The 27464-nt window shown below is 42.3% G+C and overlaps 1 protein-coding gene across 19 annotated transcripts in view; it reads right to left on the minus strand.

Annotated features, from left to right (window-relative positions):
• The window catches only part of AOPEP (aminopeptidase O (putative)), a 428322-nt gene that overhangs the window by 105049 nt on the left and 295809 nt on the right, over window positions 1-27464 (minus strand). For 2 of the 19 annotated variants that reach the window (XR_001720895.3, XR_008537136.1), the window contains one exon: window positions 690-26701. The exons of the other annotated variants lie outside the window; for them this stretch is intronic. The gene's annotated coding sequence lies outside the window, so the exon portion shown is untranslated. Of the gene's footprint in view, window positions 1-689; window positions 26702-27464 lie in introns of those variants that run through there. 19 annotated transcript variants of the gene reach the window in all.

A 27464-nucleotide genomic window follows, 5' to 3' on the forward strand; every position in this document is an offset into this window, starting at 1 on the left:
AGCACTTCAACAAGGTACAAACCAGCCCCAACACAGCCGGCAATTCAAATGGCTTTGAGAACAAAGGCAGTCATAGCTGTAGCAATTTCTCCTCTCACTTACACAATGTGAGGACTTTCTCTCTTTGCATATGGTATTTAAGAAAAAAAGTTTAAAACTATAGCATACATGCCATTTCACAAGGATATTAGTATTACTGTGGCAAAACATCAGACCTGGCCGGCTGCAACTGAAAAAAAAAAAAAACTTACCAATAAATACATAAATAAATTTTTAAGTTTGGTCCCTCCTGCAGAACAAATGTTCCTGGACCACCTGGTGGAAATCAGCAACATGCTGAGGTGTGAGAGGACTGTTTTCTTATAGCTTATAGATCATGTGAATAAAAGAGCAACAAACCACCCAGGGCAGCTTTCTGTAAGAATAAACAATTTATACAATTCTTAATCAGCACTGGTGGAGGTCGCTAATTGTTCACACTAAAATCAGAAAAAAACAAAATGCCAGAGATAAGTTTTCTGTATGCAAGGACAGCTTTAATGGTTAATTACTGGTATCTTCATCCTAAACAACCAGAACATTTGCATGGCAAACAAGAAACCCATCTCATTTCCAATCTTGCAGCAATCTCAGTAGATAAAAGTCACCAGAATCGACCCCAACAACAAAATCAAAAACTCCAATAAGGATTAAGAGGAATGTGATTTATTGAGAATAAGTGAGAGGTAGGTATTCCTAGAATGCACTTCAATCAAAAACAGAAAGATGTGGCCCCAAACCACAGGATAGGGACCCACCTCAGGAAGGGAACTGATCAGGGCAGTTTTCCCTAGAAAACTGTAATAGTCCATTCACAAGTTCTGCATGTTAAACTCCTCATTCTAATTTAAAATGTAATTAGAATGTTGTAGATGAGAAAAATTATAATTAAAACGTGCTTAGAAAAATAAAACATCAAAAACAAAGCCTTCTTATACTTTGACAGTACTGATTTGATCTTTAAATAATCTGCATCCATTTAAAAGAATTACTGAACAAAGTTTACATGAAAGGTTAAAAAAAATCAGGCAATGAACTACTGAATGGAGGAATATTAAAACCCCACCACTATAAAAACTTTGCATTAAATAGGCTGAGAGTCTTCCACTTTCAAACTGTATATTTTTCAAAAACAGATTTAAATTTTTAAAACACTTCAGGTAAGTATGGCTTTCAGTCCCATTCCATGCATTTATAAAATGTGAGCTAAAATATCTCCATCTAAAAGTCAGGAAAATCCTAAACTGTTCGTGTGATAGAAAACTTAGTACCTTATTTTCTTACAAAATGCCATGTTTGGTAACTAAATTTGCCCCTCTAAATATTAATATGACAAATAGCTGAATACAATTTAAATTGTAATAACCACTTTAAAAGTTAATCCTTTTTTAAACAAGAAAATTAACAGATTTTAAGTTAAAACAAGCAGAATAAGAAACAATTAAAGTGAGTACTTTCAAATGCTAATATGTCTACCTTAACTTACAACTTTAGTTTCCTGAAGTAAGATGACATTCTTACATACTTAAAACTAAGAAAATCAGGTGTCTGGGAAGTAAAAATATAGAAATGACTCCCAAACACTTGTTCTGCAGATGAAATAAACATGGTGAGCAACTGAGAACCTAGGGAGAAAACTCCTTCAGAGAAAATGTAACACTCCCAAAAAACTTATCCTTCCCTATGTTCCCCACACTCCCAGGTCTAGACGTCGTTCTTAGCTGGGTCGATCTCTTCGTGTACAGCACACAACACTCCCCTTTAAATGTTAAGAACACTAATAAGCTTTATGCATGTTTTCAAATGCATAAGAACATTACAATTAAATATAATTCCCTTAAAAATTATGTCAGTTTGAAAAATTCTTATCTACCTTTAAAAAACAAACATTCTTTAATGAGAGACAGAAATAAAGAAGTTTCACAAAATACACCAAAACATTCTTGGCAAAAGTAAATCTCCACTTCAGGTACCTACGCTATCAGCCTCATCGCTCACACAAACATTTTAGCATGTACTTTTAAAAGCAAAAAGCCACTGCCGATTAAGTTGGTCAAATTTGCAATTCTGCTTTCAACTAAAAGGTAGAGAGTAAGCCTTGGGATAAGCCACAAAAGGTCTTGAGAGTATTTCCATTTCAGATAAGCAGTTCTCACTAACATCACAGATTTAACTTACCAAATGATTCCGATACTATTTGTTCACGCCATTTTTATAATCTCCATTTTGCTTTTTGGAAGTTGAATCAGTGGCCCTAGTCCACTGACATTTTTTTAAAGAACCCGTATCTGGGAACCCATATCTTCCTTTCTAGGCCCAGCGCAGTCCTCTGCTGGCCAGCAGTGCTCGTGCCACCTGAGCACCCACCCTGCGTTCCTACCGTTGTTCAAAGTGGGGGTGGCGGCGCCTTCCCAAGGCATTTCCAAAGCAAATCCCCGAACACCACTCTCCATTCCGCAGGGGCCGGCAGCGTGATGCTGCCTGAAATCTACTGGTACTGCTCCCCTCTCAACTGGCCTCAAGTTCGTTTAACGAGGGTTAGGGGAGCTACGTTACATGGACATCTATCTGTCCCTGGAGCACCTCTGTGAAGGCTTAAAGCATGACCTATTTAAATTAGAAGCACGAGGACCACGATCATCCATAAAAAAAATAGAAAATACCTGGCCCTTAGGAGAGGGCAGCCGCTGTACAGCAATCCTTGACACTAGTAACTGGTTCTGAAGCCAAGGCCCCAGGGTGGGTGCAAGAGTCCCGACCCAGAGCCCTCCGCGGAGAGGACCCAGCCACCAGCATCCTTGACCGCACTGGAAGATGCGGGAAGACCGGAACAAGAAGGCTTTAGAAAAACTCAGGCGTGTCCAAAAGCCTGGCTCCAAAGCTGGGAGCACACCTAACACAAGGAGGTTTTAACAAAAGCAAGTCGCGCTGGACCTGGGGCCTCTCACCGACCCCTGTCCGCAGCGGACGCAGCGGAGGCCCGCCGGGTGCAGGGGCGCGCCCCAGCCTGCAGCCGCCCCAAGGCGTCCCCAGCCCGCATCCCTCCTGTGCCTGCGGAGCTGCACTGCCGGGACATGGGTCCGCCCGCTGCAGGCGATGACACTCCCTCTTTAAAACCTGTCGTCCTTTCCTCCAAGCACAGTGATTTCGCAGACGCTAGGGGCGCCGTTGGCTGGAGAGTAACCCGGACCAGGGTCTAATCCTGCCTGGCTACTCACCTTGTGACCTTGGGCACAAGCGCCGTGACGCCCAACTCTCCAGGGTGTCAGGAAACAGCACCGTCCTTGGCGCGCCCTTTCTGGCTAAAGACCCCTGTTTCTGAGCATGAATATAAAATGAGCCACCCTCTTCCCCATGTTCCTTCAACACCAACTCTGCACAACCTGAGATGTGTGCCGAGAGGGACTGACGCAACCCATGATCCTACCAAATGTAACCCTCAAATGTAAACTACAGGTGCCAAGTAAGCTCTCCACTCTCCCCCTTCCCCCACTGCCAGCGCCTCTCTAGTGCAGGCCCTAGGGGCACACCAGGCCTGCCTTACCACCAGGTGGGTTCCCTGACTCCCACCCTGCACTTCTCTCTGGCTGGGGACTGAAACAGTGACATGTATGCCCTATGTGTGCAGGTCACTATGCTCATTTCCAGTCCCAATCCACTCCTCAGCCCTTCAACAAACCTTTCTGCAGCCTACTCAGCCCTCTGCCTGGAATGCCCTCTACTCAAATCACTATTCAAGGGGTCACGTTTTTCAAGAACCCTTCACCAATCTTAACCTTCCAGATGCAGAATTTGCTTCATGAGTTTTACTCTCATTCATTTCCACGTGGGCTGTTATGCTATTCTGCCATACAACAGAATTATCGGAGTGCTGCTGCGCATGATGCTCCCATTTCTGAGCTCCTTGCAGGTCTGGGATGTCTTTACTTTTAATCCCCCCTCACTCCCACCCCCACCTGCATCCAGCGGAGCCAGTTTTGAATTAATGTAACCTTCTTGTAGCAGGATCTAAGTTTCCATTTGTGCCCATTAGCAGTGATTCTTAGCAACTAAATGATGAAAATATGTTAAAATAGAATCAACTTTAAAAGACAAATTAAAAGATAATACTTTTTTTAAGCCTTGTACCATTAATTTCACAGGCAAAGAAAACCATTACAGGTAAATGTCTTATCTGTTTCAGGGACATTTTCCCTAGGAAGCTGTTGACAGCTTAACCTCGGCAGCTCTGCTTTATGCAAATGCAGATGGTGCTTTTCTCCCAGAGAACTTCGCACGTGTTATCTCAGTTGACTTTGCAATGGCCTTGTAGACAGGAGCACATGTTACCCACAGTCTTAGGTGACTGGGGAAAGAGAACACAGGAAGGTCAAGCCACTTAATACACAATATGTACACAGTGGTTACAACTATGTAAAAATTTTGCTGAGGCTGGTGGATCACGTGGGCCCACCAGTTTGAGATCAGACTGGGCCAAAACTCTGTCTCTACAAAACATACAAAAATTAGCCAGGCATGGTGGCATGCGCCTGTAGTCCCAGCTACTTGGGAGGCTGAGGTGAGAGGATTGCTTGAGTCCGGAAGGTTAAGGCTGCACTGTGCCCTCATCTTGCCACTTGTATTCCAGCCTGGGTGACAAACTGAGATCCTGTCTCAAAAACAAAACAAAACAAAACAAACCTAAAAATTATACAGATGTGTGCACAAAAAAGGATGTTTACAATGTTAAAACTGGAGTATCATTTTAACTGGAAGTTTTCCTATAAAATGTTAGTAACAAATTATAAAAAAAAAATTTCACAAGACAAAGCAAACGATTAACTCAATTATTCACAAGTCAATAAAACTATAACTGAATCATTCTTTTAAATAGAAATGCCAATTTCCTTCAAACTAAAACCATAAATTAGTTTTATGTCACACTGAAAATTTCTCTTTATGTCAGCAGTTGGCATGTTAGCTATTACAGTGTAATAGAAACTTCATTTAAGCGAAATGCAAATGACTTTTTCTACTATAATAGCATATATCTGTATATGTGCATATACAGATGTATCTGTACATATATACAGATATATATATGTACATATATATATATCTGTATATATATGCACATATACAGATACATATGCACATATACATTTTCCTGATGGTAGTTATGAGAAGCTGTAAGAAAACTACAAAACTACTAACTACCTCCCACCTTTTATTATTTTTGTAGATGAGGTGGCTGAGGGGTCTCAGTTTGTTGCCCAGGCCGATCTCGAACTCCTGGGCTAAACAGATCCTCTTGCCTTGATCTCCCAAAGTCCTGACATTACAGGTATGGGCCACTGCACCCTGCCAAAAAACCCCTACCTAATACTACACTCTGTATTTGTCAACTATCAAACCCTATGAACTCCCCAATTCACTACCCTTTACATTATCAACATCCTCTGAGGTTGTAGGCAGGATAATGGCCACATTACCTGGCAAAAGGGAATTAAAATTACAGATGGATTAAGGCTGCTAATCAACTATGAGATTACCCTGGATTATACAGGTGGGCTCAATGTAAGCATAAGTGTCCATATAAGTAGAAAAGGCAGGCAAGAGAGAGAACCAAAAAGACAGCAGTGTGAGAAGGACTTGGCCAAACCATGCTAGCTTTAAAGATGGAGGAAGGGGCCATGAACCAAGGAATACAGGCAACCCTAAAAGCTAGACAAGGCCAGGAACTAGATTCTCTCCTAGAGCCTACAGAAAGAAAGTGCTGCAGACACCCTGACATTAGCTAATGACGGCTGATATTGGACTTCTGACCTCCAGATACTATAATAAATTTGTTTTAAGCCACAATATTTGTAGTAATTTGTTAAAACACAATAGGAAATTAATACATCTGAGTTCCAAGTTCCTCATAATCAATGTCATTGCTTCTTAGCCTGTTTGGTGCAACACCTAAGGACAATGACATCCTTTATTTATTTATTTATGTATTTATTTATGTATTTATTTATTTATTTATTTATTTTTGAGACAGAGTCTCGCTCTGTTGCCCAGGCTGGAGTGCAGTGGCGCAATCTCGGCTCACTGCAAGCTCTGCCTCCTGGGTTCACGCCACTCTCCTGCCTCAGCCTCCTGAGTAGCTGGGACTACAGGTGTCTGCCACCACGCCCAGCTAATTTTTTGTATTTTTAGTGGAGATGGGGTTTCACCCTGTTACCCAGGATGGTCTTGATCTCCTGACCTCGTGATCCGCCCGCCTCGGCCTCCCAAAGTGCTGGGATTACAGGCATGAGCCACCGCGCCTGGCCAATGACATCCTTTAAAAGCTCTTGGCTACACTTGAATTCATCAGTTTCCTTTTAAAAGAGGAAGGTTTCTTCCCGTTCCCTCCCAGATCCCTAAGTGTGCTGCTTTATAGATGATTTCAGGCTCAGTTCTGAAGGTTGAAGAGTTTGTTGGGTTTGGGGGGAGGGGAGAAAAGGCGGCTAGATAGGAGGTCTACGGGCCTTCTGGGTCTGGTTCTTTAACTGCTCTGCTGCTTTTACAGCGCCACGGAGGCCGGGGCAGAGCGTGTCAATGAAACAAAGGACAAACATGAAACAAAGCGCCAGGGGCCATCGCGTCTTGATCAAATCTAAGAGCGATTCCAGTTAATGAGTAACATAACCCCACCACCTTTTTCATGGCTTTAATTATTACAGCCGGTAAGAAATATTCAAGCCATCCCTGTTTAGTGATGTTTTATTTACCCCTAAAGGCTAAAGTCTTCATTAAGTGCAGAAGAGTTGTGTTCAATTCAACACATATGGTGAGATCACAAACTGGCTTATTGTACTTTTTTAGTGTCTCTCCCTCTCCACACACACACACACACACACACACACACCCCCAAGGACTCTGAGTACACAGTATACAATCTCAATCTGGCAATATCACAATTTCACATTACCACAAAGATGATTTAAAAAAAAAAATCTTATTTCTGAATAGTTTTCCTTATTCTCAATTTTTCTAGCACAAATCCATCTTCTCATAAGGCCATTTCCTACACTGATTAAAGCGCAAGTCACTCTTGCTACAAAGGAGTCTTTCTTTGGCCCCAAATGTTTCACTCACATACATGAAAACTGGCTAAGTTCCTGAATGGCACAGAGCCTTTTGGTTTGAGAAGCCTGACAAAATGTCTAAGTAGTAAAAAGAACTGGTAAAACGTGAGAGCCTGTTATTTATTGCAATTCACATATCCACACGATCAACAGCCATTACTTGCTTTTTTTTTTTTTGGAGTGTGGAGACTTAACTCTGTCATGGAACTCCCTGATTATGGTATTTTCTGAAGTTCACAATGTTATGTATTCTAAAGGGAAAAAATTAACCAGCCATGGCTTTCCAGGTACAATCTTTGAGGAAGGAAGTGAGACTGTTTACCGTGTTTTCTATCAGAAAAGGAATGTTTTCAGCTCATCTGCACTTGGATCAATATTTTTATCTTTGGGTATCATTTGGCATTGCTGTCACTGGAGCTGCAAAAAACATGGGAGGAGCCAGGATAACCCAAAATTCTCATCCTGCACTTTGCAACAGAGAGGACAAGCTGGGTGTCGCTCTGTCATGTGTGGTCCCACCTCCAGGAGCTTGGGCCAGGAGGGAACTGGGAATGCCTACGCCCATCAGCAATAGGCGTCCTGGGGGCACCTGGTCAGAAAGACACAGAGGAGGGGAGGGAGAAAGGTCCCTGCTCTCCTCTTTCATCGCAGAGATGGAGACAACTTCTGAGGAAGAGCTGGAATCCTGGGGTCAGAGGAGGCAGCCCAGGGGGAAATGCACATGGCCTGGGCCTCAATGCCGTTCCTTCAGAAAAAGGGGGTTACCACGTGGCTCTGTGGTGGCCCCAAGGTGGGAAGATGAACTTGGCTTTGTGTCTGATCATCCACTTTATTAGCAGGATCACATATCGTGGGACACAGCCTTTCTTCCACTCCAGTTCTCAAGAAACCATTCCTGATAGCAATATAATTCTAAATGGGAGTAATAAAATGCATAATAAAGAGGCTGGGCACTACATTTTACAGAGGATGGGAAAGCAAAGTTGATTTTGTATGTGCAACTGTTCCTGTCAATGGACGAACAAGCCTGTGGGAAGGGACTGGGGCAGCAGAATCCCCTGGTGTGGCTCTGGCCTCAGGGTCCCCTGACTGTGTGCCTCCTCTCTCCTCTACCTACTGAGGTCCCCTGGGAGGGAGGAGAAGCCACCTGTAACCTCTTGCTGCTCAGGTATTAAAGCAGGGCTGATGAGGCCTGTGCCTCTGAGCTCCTCAATGCCCCAATGCTATTTTTATTATGTTCCCAGAATTAAATTCAAATAGCATCTTTAACATGCTTTAGTTCTGTGGGAAAAGGAAACACATCAATCATGCAATAACTATAAAAATTTAACATCCTGAAACCTGTTTTTACAAACTCTAAATAAAAAGTCAGCAATCTTAGTCTGCCATCACAAATCATTGTTCTTGACAATAAATAATGACAGTGGCTATTTTAAAGATTTCTTAAAATTAACATGAAAGGTGAATGAATGAATGAATGAATGAATGAAGAAACATGTCTATAGCAGGGATAAACAAATTAGCAAGCTCCTAAGTTGTTTCTGTTTATACAGCCTGCTTAAAGCTTTTGAGAGAAATATTACTTATGTTAAACGTATTTAATTATAGGATAGGAATTCCTTAAAACTATGGTCCAGTTTTATTTTTTGTTTTTGAGACAGGGTCTCACTCTGTCACCCAGGTTGGAGTGCAGTGGTGTGAACACAGCTTACTATAGCCTGGACCTCTTGGGGCTCCGGTGATCCTCTCACCTCAGCCTTCCAAGTTGCTGGAACTACAGGTGTGCACCATCATACTTGCGTCATTTTTTAGTATTTTTTTTGTAGAGATGGGATTTCACCATGTTGCCCAGGCTTGTCTCAAATTGCTGGGCTCAAGTGATCTGCCCGCCTCAGCCTCCCAAAGTGCTGGGAATACAGGCATGAGCCACCGCACCTGGCCAACAATTTCAGTTTTTAAAAAATTTTCCCATAGGTCTTATTTTTCTCATGCCCACAATACTACTTTTCTTTGGACCATTCTCAATTGCTCCATCTTGCTCAAGATGCAGACTCCAACAGCATGGGCCGATCCCATGTTAACTCCACCATTATGCTATTCAATATTTAAAGACATTGAACACATGCTCACATGTGTTCCATTTGACTTCTGTCCATCCAGAAGGCCCACAATAACCCTCTTTCAAACCCAGAGCTGGTCACTTTGGCACATGAATCTAAACAGTGCTTGGTATAACAGGATCATTTCGATTGCCAAATTTACTGGCAATCCTATGTTAAGCCCGCCTCATCTGTGAACTCATTGAGGTTATCCGTAAGTCCCAATTTCTAGTACAGATATTAAGCCACACCCCAGAACTGCTCCTATCACCTCCCTACTGGTGGCAACGGAGGCACTGATGAGCACCCTTTGGGTCAGACCTGTCCGCCTAGAAGTAACCTGGACTTACCGAGCTTGCTGCTAGCAATAAGAAGATGTACAACTTCTAAGAATCTTAATGTAAGACTAATTAAAAGAACAGGAAAAGAAATGAAATCTCCCTTAACAAGACTCGTTCCCTTGAGGAGATGCCTTCTCTTGCAGGGCACCTTGGAGGCAGAGCACACCTGATGTGCTTGCGTTGTAGAGACATTATCACTGTGCAACAAAAGAAGTTATTTATAGCTGCTTTGTCTTTATTTCCTAGGTCTAACCACCAACATCTCTACTTAGCCAGGCAGTGGCCTGGATTTGTTTGCTATAGTTACTGAGACTTGTGGCAAACATGGTTTATATCATTAGGCTTTTTATTGTTTCATTCTGTTTTGGGGGTGTGTATGTGTTTATATTCAGATTTAAAATGTGTGCAAGTTGCCTAGAAACCAAAGTGCAGAATTCACAACCTAATGCATGCTAAACTGCAGCTGCTGGAAAACAACATGTTCCTTCACCTACAGTCTGGGCTGGGCTCATTCCTATCTACCCTGTCATTCAAGTTTGATGGTATCTAGTTTTCCAGGGAGTTTGGTTTAGTTATATCATCACTTTTGGTATAACTGGAAAGAAAGTGTTTTTTGTTTTTCACCTTGCTTAAAAGCCCATTTTTTCTCCCCAGAAAACTTAGGTTCTTCTCCTGCATCAGGACAGTACATATAACTTTCGGTGTGGGAGACACAGGCTCAAGAGGCAGAGAACTTGCTTGCATGGAGCATGGACGGACAGACAGCTGGATGGAAGGTTTCTCACATTACTGTATTTCCCACACTGAGAGCACCTTTCATCTAAGGAGCTCCACACCATCTCATACGTGCCTGAGGTGCCAACCTTCCCCACCACGGCATGACACTCAGGGTCTCAAGGCAGAAAGCCGGTCAAGATCACTGTAAATTAGGAAGTGAAGCCAAATAAACCCTTAGGAATGTATTAGCTTGCACTGAGAGGTACATTACTTACAGAAGCCCCTTCTACTGTTGCCGCAATTCTTCAGGAGTAAACATGGCCCTTCCCCAGGAGCAGCTGAAGGCCCACAGACAGCCGCTGAAGAGGAACAAATAGTGCTCCAGGGTTTTTCTTTTCAGTTTCACTAGCTGGACCATTCCTACTCCTGACATGCTCTTTCCTAAGTCCTTCAGCAATAAGAAACTGTGCCCAGAACAAAAGTTATGTTTTATTTTATGCCACAAAATTAGGAGTGGAAAAGAAATGTGAATATCTTATGAGAAAAAAATGCAAGTCAAACTTCCTGGAAAAGACCTGAATTCATCGAGCTTTGGTGCTTGTATACTATAAGCTCAGACAATAAAATTCTACCCACTCTCTTTAACTGAATGCGGTAATACTTTTGACAACAACTTTTAGGTGTCAAGGAGAAAAATATTTTTCATGGTTAACTGTACAGCCTATCATCTTCTATCAATGAACACTAATCAGTTTTCTGGCTGAAATAAAGAATGACTTCAGAAAGAGTTCTTAAGATAAAATGGTTAGGGATTGATAAAGGAAAACCACCCCCCTTTAAAAAAATCAAAATAAAGGCTAAAAGGTGAGGTTAAAAAAAAATTATCCTGAAACTTCATAAAATAGCTATTTAAAACCAAATCAATAATACTGCTGTGAGGTCTTTTTAGAAAAAAATTAAAAGCCTCTATGGGTTTGCTACAATTTTCATGCCCACTCTTAGGCCGAAGACAGCTCATACATCTGTGGTGTTCAACTAACTAGCAACTTAGGTTCTGAATAAAAAGTACACAGAGATGTTACCACTTTCTGCAAGTAGCACACTGGAATGCATTATCTGCCACATCGCAGGGAGCATCCATCCCATGACAATGACATTGTCAAAAGATGGCACACGGGCTGCAGACTGCTAAGGCAAGCTTGTGGCCAGGCTGGAAGACTGACAAGATGAAAAGATCTCTAAAAACCCACAGTCCCTTCAGGGTGACTTTAAGCCAAGGTGCCCAGGCAGCAGCTGTCCCTCCATCTCTCAGCTGAGCTATGCTTGGCCACCTCTGAAACAAACTATAGTTTTATTCCCCACAAAAAAAAAAAAAAAAAAAAGAAGAAGAAGAAAGAAGAACAAGAAAGGAGAAGAGGAGGAGGAAGAAGAGGAGGGCGGGGAGGAGGAGGAGAAATAAAACAAAACCCAACATTCTGACATTTACCGAAAGGAATGAAGTGCTGCTGTTGTTTATAAAGAGCAAGTAAACACATACATTATGGCAGATATTTGAAGATAATTAAAAAGTAAGGAAACTTTTAAAAAAGATTAAATACCTTTAAAAGAGATGAAAGATTTTCTCTCACCCCAACCCCCAACTATGATTCTTGTCATTTAAAGGGCAACTACTATTAGGAATTTGTTTAAAAGTTGGAATTTTTTTTCCAAAGGCAAAGATTTAAAGCAAGTAAGACCTATCAGATAAATTCCATCTTCATGAATTATAACTTAAAGAAATAAAGCATTTTATTTTCATGCTTTCAAATATGAAATGTTTTAAAATATCCTGAGAAATCAGTGGTAAAATCTTAAGAAAGCAGGCAAGATCAGTGGAAGATTCCACCTGTCCTCAAGCCTAGGCTTAGGGAAAATGAGATCACAGAAGATCATATGCACATCCTCACAAAGGAACCTTTAAACAGGACAAAAATTCTTAAAGCCATCTAAATCACTAGACAGCAAAAATCTAGGGAGATTTAAAACACAAATATTTGCATAATCCCTTCTATTCAAGAAAACTCAGTGTGACCACCATCACGGAAACCTCTCCCGGGGGTCTACAATCACCACCCTCAGACCTATTTTCTGGGTAAAGCATCTGAAAGCATGTGGTAGGAGGGAAGTCTGTCATAACTGAGTGAATGACTGGGGGCCGGTGCCTGCTTTTACTGACAAGCAAGTAAGGCCACACAGCAATTTCTTTAAAAAAAAAAAATTATCTGGGCTGGGCGCAGTGGCTCATGCCTGTAATCCCAGCACTTTGGGAGGCTGAGGCGGGCAGATCACCCGAGGTTGGGAGTTCAAGACCAGCCTGACCAACATGGAGAAACGTCGTCTCTACTAAAAAAAACACAAAATTAGCCGGGCATGGTGGTGCATGCCTGTAATCCCAGCTACTCAGGAGGCTGAGGCAGGAGAATCACTTGAACCCAGGAGCCGGAGGTTGCGGTGAGTCGAGATCGCGCCACTGCACTCCAGCCTGGGCAACAAGAGTGAAACTCCGTCTCAAAAAAAAAAAAAAAAAAAAATTATCTGAAGCTGGTGTCAAAGAGATTTATTTTAAAAAACAGCAAATCACTAATACAAAGGAAATTCCTTAGAGATTTACTACCCACCTTACATACCTTTACTTAGATTTTTCAAGATGTTCCAACTGGCCCTGAACTTGATTGCATCAAACTGTTAGGTCTGGCTGCTGACTGCTCCTACGAGATACATCACAGTAGCAGACTTTCCCAACATGCCAACAATTAATGTCCAGGTTCAGGAGAAAACTGGTATGTCATCAATGTAGGGATGGTTTTCTTTCAACCAAACACCGCATGTTCTCACTCATAGGTGGGAACTGAACAATGAGAACACACAGAAACAGGGTGGAGAACATCACACATGAGGGCCTGTCATGGGGTGGGGGACAGGGGGAGGGATAGCATTAGGAGAAATACCTAACGTAAATGATGGGTTGATGGGTGCAGCAAACCAACATGGCACATGTATACCTATGTAACAAGGCTGCACATGTACCCTAGAACTTAAAAGTATAAAAAAAAAAAAAAGAAAAAAGAAAAAGAAATGGTTTTCTTTCAAATATTAAATGAAATGTTGGGTGTTATTGGATGTCTTCCCACTTCTCTCCCAAGTTCATAACAAAACCTGAATCCTATCAATCAATCCAATGCAGCGATTAGAGGAAATCCCAGCAAGGCCCGCTTCTCAAGCTCCTCTTCTGAGAGATCTGTATCAGCAAACCAGGATCCGCTTTATCTCAGTGTGCTTCATGTTGAGTCAAAGACTGTCAGTTGATCAGAATTAAGAGCAAACTTGATCCAACCTTTCCCTATTAAAAACACAAGGGTATTTACATCTTCCAAACAAATGCCTTCAGCCCATATAAAAACTGATGAGCCAAAATGAGGCCTCGCAGGCCACTGTGTGTGATTCAAGGGAAAAATTATTAATATCCAAGTAGAGTTTCATGATTATCTCTCCTTTTCAAATTGTTTCAACCTCAGCCCTCATGCCATTCCTGACCCATGTATAATTCTCAAATTATAACAAGCATGGTCTCAAATCCTCTCATCTAAATGACCTGTACAGACACTTAAGTAGCATGTACCCATTTGGTAGATTCTTTGGTATTTCCTAATACTATTCTATCAAACCCACCTATATTGCAAGGAAGGAGAAAATGGGAGAAAACATGTCTTAATGGGTGTCTGGGTCTATTTTCCCTTGTCAAAGATCTCCTTTATGAAGACACCTGTCCAAATTACTATATAAAAGTACAGTAAAAATAAAGTGGAAGCAATCGCTACCTACATCTTGGCTTCAAGCAAAAAATAATAATATCACTATGTCTCAAATATAACTGAAAACTCCCTTGTTTTCAAATAGGTACCCTGGAATAAAGCAGTATCAACGTCAGGACTCAGAACCAAACCTCTAATGGAAGACAAGGCAGGGAAGTGTCTTCAGTACGTCATTTAGACAGCAATTCTGTCATCATCAATGACCTCACAGAACTAACAGCTGACAGCAAAGCAAGGGGAGAAAACAATATATAAGATTTTTAAATCTCCACTGGGTTAATCAAATAATATAATTTGATATAAATTTATTTTCACAGTATCCCCAAATTTAACTGCTCACAAATGAAATTGGGGATGTTTAACTTCTGAATATACAGAATGATTTCTGTGACTTCTATATGTAGAATCCTTATGTATTTCATACTCTTATTTCTATAATGTTACAAAAGAAAGTAAATACGAAACACTGTATTGTGATTTGCTGAACCCTGACAAAGACTGAATTCAGAGATAATTTTTAAATGTCAAAAATTTCCCATGTGGCCTTTTTGATGAAAGACATATTAAGTAGAATACAGGCTTTATTATTAATTATAGTGTCATATAATTAACCTACTATTTCATTTTTACGAAGGAGGAAACTTCAGTTAGGGAACTGTAGCTTCTTTAGAAATGGAACCTTTTCTAAAGAAGGTTCTAAATGGAACCTTTCTAAACATGAAGAATCACACCGAATGATGGAGACAGAACCACATACACATGAGCCTATCAATTCTGGCTCATCATATCACCTATCAAAGAATGGTAGAGAAACACAACAGGGAGGGAGGAGAGGGAAACTGAATGAGTACATTTTGCTGGAAGGAAGGAATCACCACTTGGGGTTTTAGGGGGTAAGAGAGGAGAATGGAGAGACATGCTGAGCACACGGCACCAGAACAAACAGGTGGAGGAGACGTTAGCACTAGAAAGAGGAACAAAAGTACAAGAGAAAAAGGCGTAGAACATAAGAAGAGGTGAAATGAGGACACAGCGGACTTATATCTGTTTGGCCAACTCTAGACTCCATGGACTAGTGGTAAGGAACCGTCTCCGAGATTAACAGCACATAGCACAGGAGCTATTCTTAGCTGGCTGTGCTGGCTGAAGCTGCAGGCACCTTCCCCCAACCATGTCAGGTGTGCTTCCAACTGCACTTTTTCCAACTGCAATCTCCCTGAACAATACGTGGCCATCCCAAAAACAGCCATTCTAAAATGAACTCTAGTGTTCTAGCACTTGGCACAGTAAGGGAAGAATCCTTATCCCCATTACACACACCTATACATGCACGTGCCCATCACATAGCCTGGTCAGAAAAGAGCTCTGGGGCTCTCTCAGGGCTGCACGTCCTGTAACATCACTGATGAGGCTGTTTTGTCATAAAATAAAAGCACAGAGGTGGGAACAACTCCAAACCACCCTCCCCTCACTTAGTCATGTATTTACCTACTGATTCGGGTGCCAGTTATTTATTCCTAAGTAACACCTAGTATTTACTAGCTACAAAACAGGCTCTGTTGCAGGTGAAGTATTCCAAAGTGAGGTTTTGTGCCTAGAGCAGAGTAGCCTGGGAGAACATCAGCTCCTCAAGAGAAACATTCTCCAACTAGCCCACTGTACACCCAAGGTGAAGGACCCTCTGGTAGTGCACATCGCTACCTTTCACTGGCTCACCATAGGACAGAGGAGAACGTTTTCACATTTCACTCTCTGGCTTTTGTTTCAGTAATACCTTTGAATGGCAGAGTTTACTTAACAGATAACATATCTGAAAGCCTCACTTGAAAACCAATGCTGCAGTATCTGCTTCATTTCCCTGGGAGGTGGACAGGCTTCCTGATGGGCCATGCGAGGTCTGCCAGTCTGTCTGGCCCAGAACAGCTCCCCTGCACCTGTGAACACCTGGCTGGCCACAGCACTCAAGCCAAGAGGCCTATCTACCACTCCATGTGGGGGTGGCCTGAAAAGGAAGGGCCAGAAGCAGGTGGCCTCCGCTGGCCAGGTGCAGTGGGGTTTTTCTCAGACACACACGATAAAGTGTGTTTGCAGGCTCACCGCGAGTCCTGCTGGAGGGTTTCAGGGCCCCCCAGTTAGTTTGCTTTCCTGGGACATGTACCTTCTGATCATGCCCCTTTCCATGTTATGGTTAATGTAACAGGATGAGAGAAACCACAAAGTACAAAAAGCTACAGGACACTGAGCCACTTATTCATGCCCCTGTAAGCACTGAAAAAAGCTGTCTTTAGCAGAAACACATGTAATCAAAAGAAGAGGCGGGGGCTCTGCAACATCAAAGCCCCTCAGTTGTGGCACATGGTCCACAAACAGGATAATCCTCCAGTTATCTGGGACAAGTCAAAAGACAAGAGGAGCAAACAGTGTTCACTTGTTTGAACTGGGACACATTTCCAAAAGGGAGCATGAAATGACATGATCCAGCAGCAGCTTAGGGAGCTTATGTTTTAATTCCCCCCTACCTGGAGAATTGGGCTTGAACAGGATTTAAGGTGCACAGGTGAGCTTTAGCAATTCATCAGTTACGTGTAGAGTAGTAAAATCCAACAGCCCCCTTTGATCTGCAAAAGTGTGCAGTTCTGTCCTCACTCCCCACCAGTTGGCCACTGCCGGGGCATTGGCACAGAGCTGGGCTCTTGTGCTTTGATAGATGGTGATGTTTAAATCGGGTATCAGTTTCTATTAAAAAATGCTGAGGGACTTAGCTTCTAATCACACTAAAATGAAGACCTAGATGACGTCGTGTTCTGGCATTCTGGGTACACGTGAAGAATGCCCACCCAGAACACGCTCCGTGATTGGATGTTTAGGAGAGAAGAGAAACTACTTCACTTTCATGACATTCTTTTTAAACTAAAAGAGTAGACATGTGAAGAACAAAGGCAGACCGACGCACTGACTTCACTTCACTAAATACATACTGGTAAATGCAGAGAAATCTATTAACTGCCAAAATAATTGACATTCTTTGGCCACACATATTTATATTTAACACTTTGTGCTGTTAACACCACCAGAGCTCATGTCATGTGGGGGTGCATATGACTGCACACCCAGGGTAAAACTGCACACTGTGAACACCACACTTTCCACTAGCCTGGGATCAAGCCTAGCCGAGAAGGGTCGGAAAAGCCAGCCAGGCCAGACAACATAGTGGAAATACTAGAGAGGAGGCAAAGTATCAGTTATACTTCTTTCAGGATTTGATTATGCTACTTTGAAGTGAGGACTATTTGCATTTTAATAAAAGCCAGAAAGCAGGAGACAGCTGTGTAACTGCATATTTCTTAGAAATAAGTTGAGTATCCATTTCAGTGTAACCCATAAAGTAGAGCAGAAATAGACCCACGGTTAACTGCTGAACCTTGAAGCTCATCTTCCATAATTTCCATATTGCGCCTACAAACTAAACACACAAGTCATGATGGGGAGCTGGCAGTGTCCCCTGAGATTGTGAAATGGATGCCTGTTTGATTCATGTTCAGAGAGGAAGAAGAGACACAGAGAGGAAGAAGGATGGCTGCTGCCAGTTTTTACATCACTGGCCACATGCAGAAAGGCAAAGGTAAAGGACGAATGCACAAACCTTCCTCTCACAGTCCGACACGATCCCTTCATGAGGCTCAGACGCTGCTCTGCACTTACAGCCATTTACTCCAGGGCACAGGAGATGGTTATCAAATGGCATCAGTTAAGGTATACATATCCCCAGGACTACAGCTGCAGTTAAATGCTGAATTCCAGTACTCATGGTCAATGAAGTTACTTTTTATGAAATGTACCTAACAGATCTTTCCAAAAAAGCAGAATTTCAAAATAACTGAATTCAATTATTTTTTTAAAAAGTAGCCTGCATGAAACCACCTTTGAAGTCACAAAGTCAAAGTCACAAATATATAACACACTCCCATTCTTCTTCAATAATTATTCTTCTTAAAAGACAATCAAAATACTAAAAGTAGCTGGTTGAGTGACTGGATTACTGGTAATTTTGAAATTTCTTCTTTATACCTTCCCATATTTTCAGAATTTTCTCTAACAGACAGTATCACTTTGATATTCAGGGGGAAAAAAAGTTAAATTTCTTATCTTGAGTTGGTTTAAAACAAGAAACTAAATATGCTGAACTGTAATAAAAATACAGGAAAGGTATCACACCAGAAAACAAAGCTTGGTTACTTTATGCAGAGACCAGAATCATACCACGGCTGCAATGGTCAACTCAGCACTCAAATCCAGATTTCAACAACTTGAGCAACATGAACTGGACTCCCAGGGGGCCTCCCTACTTAGGAGTGCTGGGCACACCATCAGTAATGCCACTCGTCTCCCAGGACAAGCACTACGAAAGAGAGGCCAGACTATCACCTGGATTTCATATTAACAGATTTGGTTATTATAAATTAAATTGAAATGAATTTCAACCTCCTTCCCTTGAGTAACTTTCCTTTTTAAATTCTCACCATGCCCCTGATAAGCTGCTGGAGAAGATGCTTACAAAACACTGAAATGCCCAAAATATAAATAACAAATGAAAGAAGGACAACAAATACTGGAAAACTTAGAAACTCCAATCAGTGCTGAAACAGGAGCTGCTAACACATGGCGTCTCTCAAATTCTGGGGGTGAAGGAGTGACTGGCATGGCACTGAATGGATGGCAGGTGTGAGGGCCCAGGAGGGTGACACGCAGCACACAAAAAAGAAACGGCACTTACACTTGAGGATCTCGAGTAACTTTACCCTACTGAGAAAACACAGGCTTTGGAAGGGGCCACACCGGTTTACAGGGCATGGCTCCTCATCAGTAACACACGCAGACAAAAGGACAAAGGCCAGGAAAATTCAGACTGGTAGAATGATTTAATGTATACATCTACACAATGCCCATAAGGAATTCAGTAATGTCCACCTGAGGCCTGCCAGCCTGATTGCCTCTCACCCTCACCTCTTCTCAGAAATGTGTGGCTGGTCTTCTGGCACCCCCAGTTTCCCCAAGAGAGTGCACGGTGACAGGAGATTTCATGTTGGTCACGGCAGCAAGTATAGAGGAACACATCCTAGGGAGTCCCAGGCAAGCCCCTGAGAGAATCAGTTTTCAGCAAACGAGGACAGCTCAATGCCACACAGCACCTGCCCACACAGCTACCTGGAAACTCTGCCCCACGTGCGTTCCTCACCAGCTGGCGCTGCCTTCCAGACACACTAGGCTAGTATCTCAGTAATATGGACCAAAACACTGCGGACATCTGGGGCCAATGGCTCTCGCGGAATTCTTGGATAACCTAACACAAATAATGTACACAATTGGGCAGGGAAATTCTAATACAACGCTCTATCTACAATAGAAAGCGGAATTAAAAGAAAAGTGAGTTATAAAGCATTAATATGGACGTCAATATTTACAAGCTGATGCCTGAGTACCCTATTAAATACAACAGTGAAGCAGTGGGCTGCCTGGAGAATCCCCACTAACACACAGCTGTTAATGCAAACTGAAGCAGCTGTGGCAGGTGGTCACTCAGACATCACAAATGCATTCTCACTGCAAAAGAGATTTTCTGAAATGGCAAGTAACTCTTGGAAAAATTCAACAAAATACAATCTTCCCAGATTTACCCTTCAGACTCATTCCCAGAAACCTGAGTCAATATTAAAACTGTGTACATAAAAGAGTTTCTAAGCCCAAATATTAGACACCAGTTTTTCACCTGTACAGCTCTCCAGCTGGCACCTGAAGGCTGTGTGGGTAGTGGCGTAATTCTCCAGTCTGCTGGAATGCACTGTGCACCACAGGCATAGTGCGCCTGGACTCCACACACCCATGGCCAAAGCACCCCGATCACAAAGCACCCACATCACTCCCACGAGGGTGATTCTGCCCTATGAGAACCGTTCCTTTATAACAAACCGCCACCACATGACAAAAGCGCCTCTGGAGGCCAAAATAATTGATGTAAATTGTGTTCAGTTGAGGTTGTTTATTCAGATATCAGACCCTAAGAAAATCATCTCTGTCACTATTTTCCTCCCATGAACTTCTGGCACTGGGCACCTGGGTGCTAGGTGTGAACTGGAATGCCTCTCATCTTTTCCTCTTGACAGACTGCATGCCCCGCTTCAGAATATTTGGACAAGCACAAATTTGAAAGATAAACAGGCCTGCAATGAGTGTTCTGAGGCTCATGATTCTGCTGAGACCCAAAGGGTGGTCCTGAACTTCACCCACGACGAGAGGGTTATTTCACCGGAATGCTCTGTCATGACTGATGATACGACTTATTTAGAAAAATAGGTTCACTTGATTTGCTCACTGCCAAAATTAAAAATACCTGCAAATTCTAGAATAAGCAAAAATAATGAGAAACTCTGGTCATTTGGACTTGAAAACGTAGTAACCCCTGCCATGTTCTAATGATGTGATAAAGTTTCCTGCACAACTTTTGCAAGGCTTTTGGAGATAGCCTAGATTCATACAGATACTGCTAGTTGCATTTTTAATACAGAATCCTTAAAAGCTACCAAATTTTAACACCTAGAACTTCACTATTTAATTATTTAAAGCATCCCAAAACATGGCTCTACAGACACGTGTCTTTTCTACATTAAAACAATGTGTATAATCAGAAATACAAACTGACAAACATTGGTTTGAGTAACAGAACTAAAAAAAAGAATTCAAAATACCAAAAAAATCACTTCTCAAAGTAAACTTAATTTAGACAATATCACATACACACATCAACTCAATACTTTATATCAAGTCCACAAGAAAAAAACATAATTAAATGGAATGTGTTTAACTGTTGCATGCATGACTGGTGGTAGAACCTAGAGAGTAGGGAGGATAGGCATCAAAGACTACAAGTTTATTTATTTTATTATTCTATTTTATTATTTTTTGAGACAGGGTCTCACTCTGGCTCTGTCACCCACACTGGGGTATAGTGGTGTGGTCACAGCTCACTGCAGCCTTGAACTCCTGGGCTCAAGCGATCCTCCCACCTCAGCCTCCCAAGTAGCTGGAACCACAGGTGCATGCCACCGTATCCAGCTAACTTTTGTATTTTTTTATAGAGATGGGGTTTCGCCATGTTGCCTAGGCTGGTCTCGAACTCCTAGGTTCAAGTGATCCACCCGCCTCAGCTCCCAAAGTACTGGGATTACAAGCGTGAGCCACCACTCCCAGCCTACAGTTTTAATTAACATGTGTTAACAATGCTTGAAAAACTGTAAATACCTTAAAATAGTTCCTAGCTTTCTTCTGTACCTAAGAATATAAAACAAATCAACAGTTAAGGTTATATTCCTTACAGCTCATGGCAAAGATGTGGAGAAACTGGGACCCTTGTTCATCACTGGTGGGAAGGTAATGTGGTATAGCCACTTTGGAAAACAATCTAGGCTTCTTAAATCACTCCATTTACTCAACTGCTCATATAAATTTACTCAACTTACGTGACTCCTAGGTCATCTATCGGAGAGAGGTAAAAGCACATGTTCATTTAACAACTCATCTGTACTTACTGCAGCATTACTACAGCCCTAAACTGGAAATAACCCAAATGTGCATCAACTGGTGAACAGACAGATAAAATGTGGTGTAACCATAAAATGGAATACTGTCCAGGAATAAAGGGAACACAGCGATACACACTGCGACATGCATGCACCTCAAAACGTTATGCTAAGTGAAAGAAAACAAACACGGAAGACCATGTATTATATGATTCCACTGATATGAAATGTCCAGAAAATGCAAATCTACAGAAACAAGAAGTAGATTTACAGGTTGCCTAGGGATGAGGAGAGGGGGAAATAGGCAGTGATTAGTGATAGACGCCAGGGGTTTCTCTGGGATGATGGAAATGTTTTAAAACTAGATTGTGGTGATGGTTGCACAACTTAGCTAACTTACTTAAAATCAGTGAATTGTTTATGGCACGTAAATTACGCCTTAAAGTTGTTAAAAACATATATATACATAGAAAGAACCTGTGCTGAAGCCCTGGGTAACTATGAAGTGTTAAATCTATATTCCGGTTTTCTCTTACTTTCTTGACTTCAGAGTGGAAAAGATGACATCAGTCCATTAGCATTATGAGAATGCAGAATTTTGCTATTCCATTTCCTCTAAAGATAATAAAGGAACACGGGGGAGGGAGGCATGCAGGGGAGCAAATAAATCTGCTCTTTCCTCATTACGGAGTTCAAACTGGGTCACAGCCCTATTAGGCTTAACCACGCGGAGCTTACTTATTACTGCTTGCTGCCGGCGGAGGCAGTGCTGGGGCCTGGGAACTGGCAGAGTCCAGTGATGATCATGACCACTGCCCTAGGAACACAGGACTTTTAGAATGGGCAAACCCAAGCAAGACACCTAGGCTAAGCATAATGGGCACTCTGAACAATTAGGAAATGACACTACAGAAATTCTTATCTTTAGCTCATGTAACCTAAAACCTTACACAAGTCACTTACCTCCCAAACTTCAAAGTTATGTTTTATTTGTTAAAATCACTATCAACTTAATAATTATACAAAACGAAAATACCAATGTGGTAAGCAGGCAGCTCATGCCCAATAATCTAAGACGACCTTTCTTGCACCTTTTCTCCCAACTCCTGATGAATTAACTTTTGCCAAGTACCTACTAAACTCACTGCTTTGCTCAGTGGGGTCAGCTCTGGCAGCTAACCTACCAGCTCTGCTTTGCAGACTCATCAACAACTCCTGTCTGTCTGACAAGGCACTGAGCCGTATCCAGCACTGTTGCTGTGGACAAGGAAGTAGCAATGGGCCACGTCTGCAGTGGCTGTGGGCTGACAGTATCTGTTAACAGAAGGCTGGAAGGAGTAGGGGGACACCAGCATATGTAATGGCCTCTGCTGGGAAAATGGATCACGGGAGAAGGAAGAGCAAGGACAAGCCAGAATTTCTGACCATCCAAAAGCCAGGACACCAAGACTGCCCCAGCCATAAGACCATGACACATGCACCAGGTGCAGCAGGTGAGCACTGTAGACCATCTTTTACTCCCTGTGGAAAAGCTATTGAGAATGGTTCTACCATAAAGAAAAGACAAATATTTAAGTTGATGGAGATCCCAAATATAATGATTTGATTTTTATAAATTATATGATGGTACTAAATCACATGTACCCTAAAACTATGTATATCTATTATCCATCAATAACAAATAAATAAATATGAAGCTAATAAAGTAAAACAGTTCATTGGCCTAAGGGGAAAAAAAGGTTTTGAATAGGAAAGCAAAATAATAACAAGTATGATAAGAGGGCCAATCTGATAGAAATGGTTGGAATTATTTTTAGCTGAAGTCGATAGGATGAAAATCTAACCGTATGAAAAGTGAAATGCTGTGGAAGAGTAGAGGAAGCAGGAAATCGGAAACGCTATATTTATCCCCTCCCCTCCCACCATTCCCTTGAGTATTTCCTTTATTTTGAGAAGAAAGCAATAAAATTATTCTCCATACCAACATTCTCCCTCCTCTCAGAGACACTCTGGCAAACAAACCGGCCAAAGGCCTCATGGAACGTGGGGCCACATGCTCAGGCTCAGAGTACAAAACTACTGCCAGCTCTTGGGCGGTCGGTACTCGCACAGGGGTCAAATACCATATCTAGAAACGGCTCTGGCCAATGACCAGGTGGCGTTTCCCTAGGCCTAGGAGATCCCTGGTCACTCTCAAGGCTGAGGGGAAGAACAGCACAGCCTGGAGAAAACAATGAGAATGCTCCCGAGGCCTCATGGAGGCAGTGCTGCCAGTGGCTGCTCACGAGCTTGTGGCTGAACTGCTGCTCTCTGTTGACAAAGGTAAGGATATTCCAACAAGGACATGGACTATGGAAAACAACTGGTGGCATTTTTCTCATGATTCATTCCTATCCTACGTTCTCTCTCATTCCTGACTCTCCATTTAAAATAAACTTCTCAAGGAAAAGCAGGGATCAGGTGGGGAAAAACAGCAACCTGCCTGGATGATAGAGCCGGCTGGCTGATCTAACATTTGACATGAAAATTATCCGACATAAAACCATAATTTCTTTTCCCATAAAAAATTCAAGCATGCTCATAATTTACAGGGCATGTGGAGTTTCAGCCCTTAGCAATTAGGAAGCCACTGTCGGTCCACTGGGCTTTATCCAATGACCCTTTTAACTACTTGAAAATGATGTCTGATTATCAAGTAATGTTATGGCTTACCTATAAAAACTTCTTTTCAAAAATATTGATCCTTGACTACATAAGCAAGGCCTTTCTGAGAAGCCTTTTTAAATCATGCATAACCCATTACTCATAGCTGGGACAAACACTGGACCCATTTCTTCTGTGACTAAGTGGGTTTCTGTTAGTCAGCGCTCAGGGAAACTTATTAACGATCCAGAGCCAATTCCACACAAGAATAATAGTTACTGCAAACTCAGACCTCTGTAGTTGCTGGGAGGCGGGGGTCAGGGGAGATCTCAACACTTGTTGTTGAAAGCTTTCTGGAATTCTTCAGTTGCTCAGGACACCAGCAAGCATTTTTTTGTGGATAACCAGACTTTTTGTAAATTGAGCTCGCAAAGACCTCAACCCAAATCAGTAAAACAGCTCTAGTGACTTCAACTAAAACTCCCTTTGGAGGAGCCGACTGGAAACTTCCAACTGAACCTGAGGCAGTATTTGACTAGGGCATGAGTGGCCCCATGGGGCAGCTTCCTGGGTCTGCCTGGGAGGCAGGCGTCCTCTGCACCTGTGGCTGGGACCCACTAGAGAAGTGACTGGGCTGCTTTCCCAGTCTTAATGCTGGGGACACTTCAGCTGGCCCACATCCGCCACACTGATGTTCCAAACGTGTCCTCATCGTCATTCTTCCTGCAGCTACACTTCCTGGTCTCTCCTATCAGCTCTCAGGAACATCTTCTGTTCCCATAACACACCACAGATAACAAATGACTTTAAGTCTGAAAACAGTACTGGAAAAGCCCATTCCCCAGTAACGTTAATTACTACTGTCTGCGACCCATGATCCAGGGGCAGCTCTGTGCAAAATGTTTTCCCGAGAAGTCTGTTTTGCAGATGAGGAAACTGAGACTTAGAGAAGCGAGTCGGTCCAGCGTGAAAAAGCCGGTGAGGGGCAAAAAGGTGGGATTTCAATCAGTTTGTCTGATCACAAACCCATGTCATTCAGGACTATAGCGGGGAGAAAGGTACCTTAAGATCTCAATTTAACCCTAATAGCACAGGTGACCCACAGCATCAGCTGCAGCCATGGCCAAAGTTCTATGGAAAAATAAGTTAATGGAAACCACACATGTTCTGGGCAAGGGGGGAAATGTTTCCATCCACAACAGACAAACATTTTTCTTGCTAAGAAAACTACATCAAAAAACTTCTTGGGAAGTAAAACACTCTCAACAAATAAACTATTTCTACTGAGCTATTGTTAAAACGGCTGCTTTATTTTGAGTGATTTCTAACATATTAAGATAGACAATAATGAACTGTCTTTAAAAAAAAACAAAATAGGCCAGACGTGGTGGCTTACGCCCGTAATCCCAGCACTTTGGGAGGCCAAGGCGGGCGGATCATGAGGTCAGGAAATCGAGGCCATCCTGGCTAACACGGTGAAACCCCATCTCTACTAAAAATACAAAAAAAATTAGCCAGGCATGGTGGCGGGCACCTGTAGTCCCAGCTACCCAGGAGGCTGAGGCAGGAGAATCGCTTGAACCCAAGAGGTGGAGGTTGCAGTGAACCAAGATCGCACCATTGCACTCCAGCCTGGCGACAGAGACCCCATCTCAAAAATAATAATATAAGGATGTATTCCCAAATATGCTGGCAACAGTTTTTCAGAGGAAAAAAACCCCACTAAGAATACCATAGAGGCACTTTCTGTTTTATTCTTAACCTTCATGTAAATGACATACCTCACCCTCTAGACACCTGGAACATCATTTTGAAGAGAAGGAATAACACTGAAGTCCACACATGTTTATAATATGCCTCCTCTCTTTCTCTGTAACACTGTATGATCTCAAAACAGGTTTGATACAAAGAAGAAAAAAAAAGCTGAGACAAAATCTACAACAATCACTTGCGACTACTCTCTTCTCCCCTCCCATTGAATAATCTGAACCAAGAGCAAGAGGCCTGTAGCAGTGTCTGACTTCTTCTCTTCTATGACCTTGAACTCCATCAGGGGTTCCCAAGAAAGTGAAAATGAGGTTAAGCAAATCTAAACAGAAACAGTCCTTCTTCGCCTTCTCTTCTGGAGCCGGTTTGCTTGCTCCACCTTTACACTTCCCACTGAGCCTCTCCCTGGGATGGCTCCTGATGACAGTGACTCTTCCATAAACGAGGGCAGTTCTCCAGAAACCAAGGCGTCGGTCAGACCGTGAATCAAGAGTTAGATGCACACAGCGATGTAGCTTCAATCCAAGATGGGAGACTGGGGTCACACAGCAGGCCCCAGCCCAAACCTGCCCCCTGCTCAGAGGACAAAGGCCAATTAGACTCTCTGTGTGTGTGCGCACATGTGCATGCTTGTATGCACACACACCCACACAAGCTACACATGCATGCTGGTACATCACTAATCCTCTGCTGGAAGATACTTCGGCATCACTTAAATTTGTCTTATGATAATCTGATGCTCTGTGATTAGGTAATGCTATTGTTGACCAAGTCATTAAATTAATCTTCAATAAAGACTCAAGGATGCCAGGATCCTCAAGGCAGGGAAAGGCAGGTGCCTTTTCCCAGAGCCTTTCATTTTGCTAAGAAGGAGGAGAGGAAGCTTTCTGCAAGTCTGAATCAGCTCAGTACTTGCCTTTTCTTGCCACCTGCCCACTTCAGTATCTGCCAGTTGTGTTAGAGAGAAAATATGTCTTTTTCCCTAAGCCAGACTATTCCTACCCATTTTGCCCTGCCAGTAACACACAGAGTTCTGGGGCACTAATCCCTTCACAATCCAAGTTTTGGGGAATGAGGGTAGTTTGATCTGGCCTATGAACAAACAGCCAAGTTAGACAGACTGCAGAAACTCTAAAATTGCAATATATCAAGGTATGAATATATATAAACATGAAAATCAGCTTTGCATTTTAGAAAACAATACTAACATATATATTTACAAATACCAGCACAGACTGGTGAAAAGGTCATTTGTGAGAGTGCCATTACTGCATTTCAAAACAAAATGTCAATTTATCTGGTCATGCTTATGTCTGACTTTTTTTTTTTTTTTTTT

The sequence above is a fragment of the Pan troglodytes genome, chromosome 11 (genome assembly GCF_028858775.2).
Source record: "Pan troglodytes isolate AG18354 chromosome 11, NHGRI_mPanTro3-v2.0_pri, whole genome shotgun sequence".
NCBI lineage: Eukaryota > Metazoa > Chordata > Mammalia > Primates > Hominidae > Pan > Pan troglodytes.